We start from the raw sequence: 8,888 nt of genomic DNA, 5'->3' as shown, positions 1-8,888 counted from the left end.
AGACAAACACCTGTTTTATTATAAGCTGACAATGCGGTCCTCATGGTAAGGACAGCAGTGGGCCTGCAACTGCTACTTGATAAGTTTGTTGATTTCAATGATGGCCTGGACCTCGTGACACGTGATGGTCTTGGGCCTGAGAAATACACACTCAAAAACATTTAAGGTGGGCTCTCACTAAAGTTCCAGTATTTTTGTATCTTGGTGTAATGTTGATCGTCACAGTAATTGGAAACCCTTGTGGAATCGAAGAAAATGGAACTGATTAAGGCATTGGCTGTGGTCCACAGTTTGCACAGCAACTGGAGTCTTGTCCTCCAAGTGCATTACTCAAGAGGCATAGGGGTATACGGCTAAATGCGTACTGAAGGTACTATACAGTAGGGATTTATGGGGGTATATGAGGGCAGACAACATTCAGACTGACGAAAACATGTTTTTAAAGTGGGTGTTGCTGATTCCTCATAGTGCCCTGGCATTATTGGTACACGAAGAGCTAGGAGTTCAATACATAGCTGACAGGATCGCTTGTAGACCATTGACATGCTGGATGAAGATCTGGACAGATCGGGAATCACAGTTGAACAGGCAGATTCTGAAGAATTGTCTAACTAAGGCTCCTGTTACCAAGACTCTGTGGATTGCTTCTATTAAGGGAGTCTTAACCAGCTTGGGAAGAGAGGATTTATTTTTTAGCCTAGAGTCGGCAAGTAATGCAGAGGTAAGACAGCGCTTTGCTTACACACTCATTCTGAGAACACAAGGCTTGCGAAACCCACATTCAGGGTCACTTGTTACTAAAAACTGTACCTCACATGAAACCATGCCTGTGTTCTCTGGGGAAGAAGGACAGAGACAGATTTTTATTGGCCAGATTCAATACGATAAATCACCTCCTGGCCTCGCCATGGGGCTGCTTGAGCCCCCTGGATTATTTGGGTCCCTGTAGCTGCGACCACCTGTCTTCACAGGATACTCTTCACTTTACGTTGTTTTGTCGGTATTTTACAGGCTCTAGGAAAGTGTTAATCAAGCCTCTTCTGATTTCTCTTAATCACAAACAGGCAGAAGCAGTTTTGCGGTCTCTTCAACTCTTATCTGACACGCACAGTATCTTCAAGGTCTGTTGCTTGGTAAAGGCTGAAATGAAACTAAGAGATTCCATGTGTGATTAATTATGCTGCTAGCCTCTGGTTTTATGTGTCAGCTGTTTTTTTAGAGCATTTTAATGCAAATCCAATTTTATTTTGTAACAGCCATTTTATCTGTTTCATGTGTTTTATTTATTATGATACGTGTAATTTTTTTTACTGCTCTACATATGATTTCATGGTTACAAAATAACTGAATAAAGACTATTTGATAATGACTTATAATTAACAGCCTTAAATACACGACTTAGATACCAAAAACATGCCAATACAATTTCACCTACTCACTCAATAGAATGCAATTTCTTTAATTTACTTCTTAGAATATTGTATTGTATTGTAATTGCATTTATATAGAGTTTACTACCCCAGATGAGGAGGTGGAGCGCTTTTACGGCAAGTAGCACGATACTCCAGAAACCATAAAGGATTAGTGGTGAATTAGTATAGTGAAAATATGTAAGTAATTTGAGCGGTGGATATGTTAGTCAGTTAGTTGGATTGAGAAAGGATCGGGTGCACTGGACATACTTTGCAAATGAACTCCAGATCAACGGGTGTTTGGTGCTCTCGCGGGAAGACACCTGTAACTGTTTACCAAAAGAAGTCATTGAGCAATTTGAGGCTACTTTGTTTCGGAGAATATTTCTGTAACGTTTCCCCGAAAATCCCGCCGGTCGGGAGAGCTGCAGCGGATGCCACAGGCATGAAAACACCACGACTCCAGGAGCCGCTCGCAGAGTATACCCTGTGTACATCTTTCAGGGGCGTGTTGTTAGTGAGTGTTATGGGGACTGCACGTGGACAGTCCGCGGCGACACCAGGGCAGTGCAGCCGCCAGCCGGGTGCAGCCGGTTCCCCGTGCACGTGAGGCGGTACCGGTGAACCGGTTCTGCCGCCTCCTCCCCTCCCCCAGCGGGTTTCAGGAGCGCCGGAGTCAGCCCCGCCACGCCCTGTGCCCTGGGGCCAGGAGAGCTGCAGGGAACAACCTCTGACATCACCGCGCAGGTGCAGCCAATGAGAGCGCCGCGAGTCTGAGGATCCTCGCAGTCGGTCGGATCCGCAGAGGGTGAGCGTGCACGGGACCTACAGCTGCTCTCCGTGGCCTGGGAAGGGCGTGTACCTCCGCTGCCGTGCGCGCAGAAGTTTCAAGAGACCGCGAGGAGTAGGAGTCAGCGGCTCCGAGGACAGTGCGAGCGACGGGGCTGACACGACGCCGGGGTAGCTCGCCGGAGAGGCTCCCCTGCTGCAGCCGCCGAGTTCAGGGCGCAAGTAAGCAGTACCCGGGGCGCACTCCCTCAGCGTGCCTTCTCGAGCCAGTGTCCCGGTAGAAGCTTCTCCAGTAATTATTTGTATAATCCGGCAAGCAGCCTTCAGCTCTTGCTGCTGTGATAGGGATCCTCTGGCTGGGTGAAGCAGGTGCTTTGTGTTTGGAGTTGGTCCTTGTTTTATTGTTGGGCGTGTTTTCCTGTTGGGGTTTGGTCGAGATAGTTGTGGGTCTGCATGGCAACTGAGAGGCGATCTAGCCGGAAACGTCCCGCTTGTGATAACTTGGTATATGTGGTTATAATTAAGGCTGCCGTGTTTGGGGTTGAGGGGCTGAAGGAAGAGCTTTATTTTGTGAGATTTATGTTATGCGGCGATATCATATTTTATTTTAAGGTCACTTGAACATAGCAAACCGGGCACACTAGTCGGTAGGTTGACGGACCCACGCCCCCACTATTTTTGGAAAGAGGGCTACGTTCCCCTTAGACCGAGGCTGAGAGGGTACACTTTAGCCCCAGCACTGCGGCTGTTTTGTATTTCCAAAATGTGTTTGCGTATAACCTGACCTCGGGATGTTATTAAACCCCTGTCCCACCGGCAAGAATGCTCCAACAGTGAGTTATGATCTAATCTCTCACCTGACATTCCCAATTCTGTTGCCTACCGAGCTACAGATGTGAAGCCCTTTGTGCTTAAAAGTGGGATTAAGAACACCGGCAGGAATCAAAACGTGCATTAGCTTCAAGTTAACAAAAATACATCCAGTGGATTTTGCTTCTTATTCAATGCAGTTTAGAAAATGTAATTTCCAAGTTGCCACTTCCCTTCAAACTATGGTAAATCCCCGTACTAGTTTCCGTAAGACTTGTTCCCTGAACGAAAACAAGAATATAAACTGGGAAAAAATGTCAGTGTAACGCCAATAACTGGTTGTCAGATGTGGCAACATTTATAATCTGATTAGAAATTGTGCATGCACATTGTAATTCATCATGATCAGTTACATTCTCTTTTTATGTAAGCGTTCTAAACTGAGATGTTTTACAAGGGAGAGGAATGCTCACTGCACCTGGTCAGTCACACTGGGTCTTGACAGCAAACGTTTGCTTGCAGTATGTAAATTATCGGTACCTGACGTTTATCATTATCATACTATAGGTAAATTTTAAGTGTTTTCATATTTAATCAAAAATGATGTGATAATCTGAAACAAAATTAGAAATGTATGTTTCGGTAATTAATGTAGTATTTGTTTGTAAATCTCGTTGTAAATGTTTTAATTTTCTAATATAATTTGTTTGTTGGAAGGCGCTCGTCCCTTGTTGCAAAGCGCCTTAATCCCCAAAAACTAACAACCACTTTCCTAATGCTGCACATTATCTCAACCTGCTCATTGAGACTAACTAACCATGTTATTTACCCCCAATGTTCCCTCTATTTTTTTTCCTCTGTGTAAGGTCTCTGTGTGTTGCAACCAAGACTATGTGCGCCATGAACTAGACCACTCATGCGGGTGCAGCGCCAAATATCAGTCCAAACATTTGCTTATAAAAAGTGAAAAGACTGCATTTCCACACAGGCAGCGCCACATGATTGGTCTTAAATCAGATTTTCAATTTAGATACACATGCCATGAGATTAATTGGTTACACAAGCAGGTACACTTCGGGTTCAGAAAAGCACAGGACTCCAATGGTGGTACCGTAATACAATTTTACTAGCGCTCCTCAACTGGAGCACTGTTCATTGGGTGGGGAAATGTTAGGAGCCTACAGAATATCACATACATACACAATTATATATAATATTTACAATTTGATTTGCAAGTAATGGAGTAATGTCTGGATAGTCTGTAGGAGGTAGCTTGTGAAATGTCATATCCAGGAAAACCTGGAGTGTGGAAGAGGTCTGTTCACACAAGTCAAGGGCCATCACTGTTAATAGGAGCATGACTGCTGGGCATATTGTGAGCCTTTTTGAAATTGGCCTGCCCCAACTATGGGAGACCCCGGAGGTGAGCTGCCTAGCGGTACAGAGATCAGAGCTGTTGGCTTCTTTGAGACATTATAACCTAAATTTGCTATACAGCTCGACAACCATGGGCAGGCTGACCATAGAATTTTTACAGGTAAAATTCGTACCCAAGAGGGAGGAATTTTTGGATCTAATACAGCCTCCACTAGCAAGGAAATTGTACACTCAATTAAGACATGGCTGTTTACCTATTGGGGCACTGACTTGTACATGGGCTGGACGAGAAGAAGGAACCTGCCCAGCTTGTAAAAGCTGTAAAGAAGACATTGTCCACGTTTTGTTCTTCTGCTCAGCATATAGTAAAACACGGAGATGCTGGTTGGAACCGCTGTGCAGAAATTTGGGACTAAAACAATACGCACAAGCCTGCAGAATCTTAAGACACAACACCTCCCCCCTTATTGTGTTTTCGGTCTCCCGCTTCCTATATGGTATGTGGCGCAGAAGGTCTATCCTGATTAACGGTGACAAACTGTGATGATCGTTACCTCCTTTTATTTTTTTTGATAACTTACTGTTTAATCACTTTTTAACTCAATGTTCTTAATTATTTATGCATTTTATCTCAGCGCATGTATGTATTTTATCTGCACTTTTATAGTCTATGACCGAAATAAAGTTATCAAAATGAAATGAAAGTATTTATGCTAATCGCTGCACCAGTTATGCATGTACAAGGTGCTCAGCATGAATACTTTCGGAAAGGCACACAATCAGCCCTGCAGCTGTGTACGATTAACAAAAGAAATGCAGAGTCTCAAACACGACGTCTGCTTTCAGAATCCTGAGTTTTTTTAAGCAACCAAAAGGCTGAGGACCTTTATCTTGTTTCATTTTTATGGTGCCTAAGTATTCTCTTATGTGACCCTTGTATATGTTTTAATATTGTTGTATCAGATGTTTGTAGTGTAATTTTATGGTTTTTATTAACCGAATAAAGTGAATATGACAGACTGAGAATCCTGAGATTGCGCTTCCGTAGACAAAAAAACTCTAAAAACATAGTCTGCTAGCATTAATGACATGGTATTCCTACATCTTGTAATCCCCATTGTTTTGTGTAACATTTCCTGTACACTGTCTTATGCATGTAGAAGCCTTCATCTCTGTGTAATGTATGCGTGATGTAAAGTGCTCTGACATCGTACACGGGTATGAGAAGCACTATAAAGTAAATGAAATATATATGTGAGTGTCTATGGAGAGATGAGGGGCACTCTTGGAGAGTGGCAGTGGGTGAACTTGTGGATAAAAGAGCTATGAGAGGCGGGCACCAAAAAAAGAGAATGTTGCAGCGGGTGCCACCCACTAATGCTGGTCATGTGCAGCTCTGTCAACCTCTCAAAGTAAATTTTTGTGAAAATATGGGATCTTCTTGCTCTAGACTGCAGCGTTCTTCTTCATTTAGCAACTTCAACTATTGTCAGATACTGCGAGAAACATTGCTTAATTTGTAAAACAATAAGTGCAGGGGCTCAAAGCTTAGCTCGGAAGATGTGCATTGTTTTCTGTCTGTGGCCCTGGATAAAAGTTTGTTGAGGAAAAATATGTAACTGCCCCCAGAAATTAGTGCTGCTGGGCATTGGATCACTGGATTCATTTGAATCACTAGTAGGAGAGCAGAAATACACTAAATTTCAGAGCTTCCCTCGAGGATGATCCTCCTTGTAGGAAAGAGGACTAGTACAAAGCAGTTAGGCCAGGGTGTGGTTCAATTTATAGCAAGACTTCACCCGAAATCATGGCCGTTCCACTAAGCCTTCTGGAGCGCCTGTGCTTGGTCAGTAAAGAAAATTTCATTTATAAAGACTAGTATTATTCCGATGAGCTAGCCTATTCCTTCCATGCACAATCTTCTAATTTGGGCTGTTTTAATTGGATCCTCAGTACAGCCACAAACCGTATCTTTTTATTTCTCCACTTTCTTCCGTCTTGTTTCTCTACTTTCATCCCATTAGCATCAGGCTTCTGAACTCCAGTGCCTTCATACATTTGCTGCAGAACCATTATTTTATTCTTTGTAGTTGTAAGAGTATGCAAGTGTTACAGATTTACCCACTGTAACCCTCAAATTTTGTTTCCAATTCAACCCCCTTATCTCTCCATACTGCTCTGAATACGCCAATCATTGTGCACACTCATTTTATCAATTGCTTTTAAATGTTTCCAACACCTTCCACAATTGTCTCATTCTTTTTCAACCAGTTTTCATTGTTTTTCCTTTTTGAAGGGGTTTGTTCCTAATTGCTTCTCTATTTATCAATTCCATTGAATGCTACCATAAATTAGTTTAGTTTCAAAGTGTGCAAAGATAACCAATCACTTAGAAAAGATGAATTGTGTGAAATATTATTTTGAATGTGTATTTGCTTTTTGTTTGCTTGGGGATTTGGGCTGGATTTACAAATACATTCTGAAATTTAAGGTAATAGGAATATGCCTAAACCAGTCGGGCATTCTCACTTTTCTGAGTATTCAAGAAAGTAAAACAGGGTGGACCTAGGCAACCACAATCTTTGTAGTTTTCAAGGTTTAAGTGTCTCCTTTCTACAATAACACTTTTCACTAAAACTAACATTTTCTACTAGATGAAAATCCACCAAGTTTAGGGTTTGTGAAAAGTCTGATTCCCACTCTATTTTTGCACCACTGAGAGCATGTCCTTTCATGTGGTGAAACCCCCTTTTCCGCATTTCAATATTGTTTTAGATGTTTGCATACACATACACGTGTTTTGTGTACTTTCTGCTGCCTCTCTTCTTGCCCCCTTCAGTTGTTCGTATTCCCTTTGCTCCCGCCCACATTGTCTGCTTGGTCTATTGTCCCACCCCCTCCCGTTGTCACTATTCCCTTTGCTTCCGCCCCCGTTGTCGGTGTTGTTTTTCTTCCCGTGCTCATCCTTAACTGCTGGGGAAGAGGTATCTGCGTTGGACGTGTAAGGGAGGGTTGTTTATACTCTATTTGTCCCTATCGCTCATTTTATTTATATACTTGAGTTGATTTGCAAAGCCGCAGGTGGGGTGAAGAGTGAGAGGGTGATTTCCGCAGTCCTGCCGGTGGTTGCTCCTGACCTGGGCCGAAGAGCACACAATCGTGTAGCGGTCTGTTGGTGAACACTTTAACCCCTTCGCTGCTGATGACGAGCTCAGCTCGTCATCAGCCACGGTGGTCGTGTGCGGATGACGAGCTGAGCTCGTCATGTAAAGCTGCTTTTAGTAATTTGCCGCACACAGCGGGAAAAGCTGCCGCAGCGATGCGGTTAATATCCAACATGCCGCTTCCTTTATTCCTTCAGGGTAAACAGACCGTCAGCATGTTCGGGCTGTTGCGTTCATGAATTTGTATTTCTCTTGCGTAGCAGCACATACAACTGACTTTATGACCTATACACTTTAGAAATATTTGCACTGTCCTTAAATTTAAATTATGAAATTTTAAAATTCTGACCGTATTTGCCTACATTTTCTTTTAACAGCAATGGTTCTAAATACTTTTAGTAACAGATCTCCGTGAACTACCTTTCACAGAATGTCCGGAATGTGAATATTTGGCTTCTAGTGCCCTGTGGACCACAGTTCCCAGAACCTGAGTGCAGAAACCCTCGGCTTCCAAGACTACCTTTGGTACAATTAACATCCTTTTAGGGCTCGCCCCTTTCCTATTCCGCAGGAATAGGAAAAAGAGCCCTAATGCAGCTAAACCACTACTTAAGGCCAAGAGCTCTCACCAGCCAAGGGCTCTCCCCAAAAGTGGATTTTGGGAAGTGCACGCCTCGTGCACGAGCTCGCCTGAGCCTTCTGCCTATCAGCCTGCCAGTTCTCCTCCCCTAATTATTCACTTCACTTATTCACGGCCGCAGGCCGGGACTCTGGCTCTTCAAAGGCTGCTTGCCTTCTGTCCCTGAATCTCCCCGTGACTCCCCCCTGACCTCTCCCACTCCACTGCTTCAGGCCCCCACCATTTGCTCAGGACATTGCTTGTTTTTTTTGCCTGCGCGGCGCCAATGCTTCTTTACTTTTAGTACCCATTTACCAGCCTTCTCTAACAAAAAAGTCAACTATTTGGAGTTTGAGTCCTTCTGCTGCCTGGAGAGCCTTATTTATACCGTATCAACGTACATGTGACGAAAGAAAGACCAACCATTGTGTTCTCCCTTACTTAATGCCGGCCCTTCAAAAGCAGTGTTTGTCTGTTGGATTAAGAGCCCTGTTTATTTGTGGGACGGCCCAGAACCTGCAGTGAAAAATTTGTCACCGGTATCCATTTGGTAAATGCATGATTTCTCTCGTTCTCTCTTTCTTTCCCGCTTTCCCGCTTTACCTCTTTCCCTCTTTCTCCTCTCTCCTTGCCAGTTTATCTACAGACTGCCAGATCCTGGCTTCACCAAAAAACATTTGACTAAATGCAGCTATAATTAGTCTGTATATTTTTCGG

General features: G+C 43.5%; 1 protein-coding gene across 1 annotated transcript in view; it reads left to right on the top strand.

Annotated features, from left to right (window-relative positions):
* Window positions 1–2,130: 2,130 nt before the first annotated feature.
* Window positions 2,131–8,888, top strand: part of OCLN (occludin) — a 183,502-nt gene continuing 176,744 nt past the window's right edge. Inside the window, exon 1 of the mRNA XM_086960820.1 lies at window positions 2,131–2,423. The gene's annotated coding sequence lies outside the window, so the exon portion shown is untranslated. The remainder of the gene's footprint in view (window positions 2,424–8,888) is intronic.

This window comes from Lissotriton vulgaris, chromosome 3_1, assembly GCF_964263255.1.
Source record: "Lissotriton vulgaris chromosome 3_1, aLisVul1.2, whole genome shotgun sequence".
In the NCBI taxonomy this organism is placed as follows: Eukaryota; Metazoa; Chordata; class Amphibia; order Caudata; family Salamandridae; genus Lissotriton; species Lissotriton vulgaris.
This window is presented reverse-complemented; position numbering and strand designations above follow the sequence as displayed.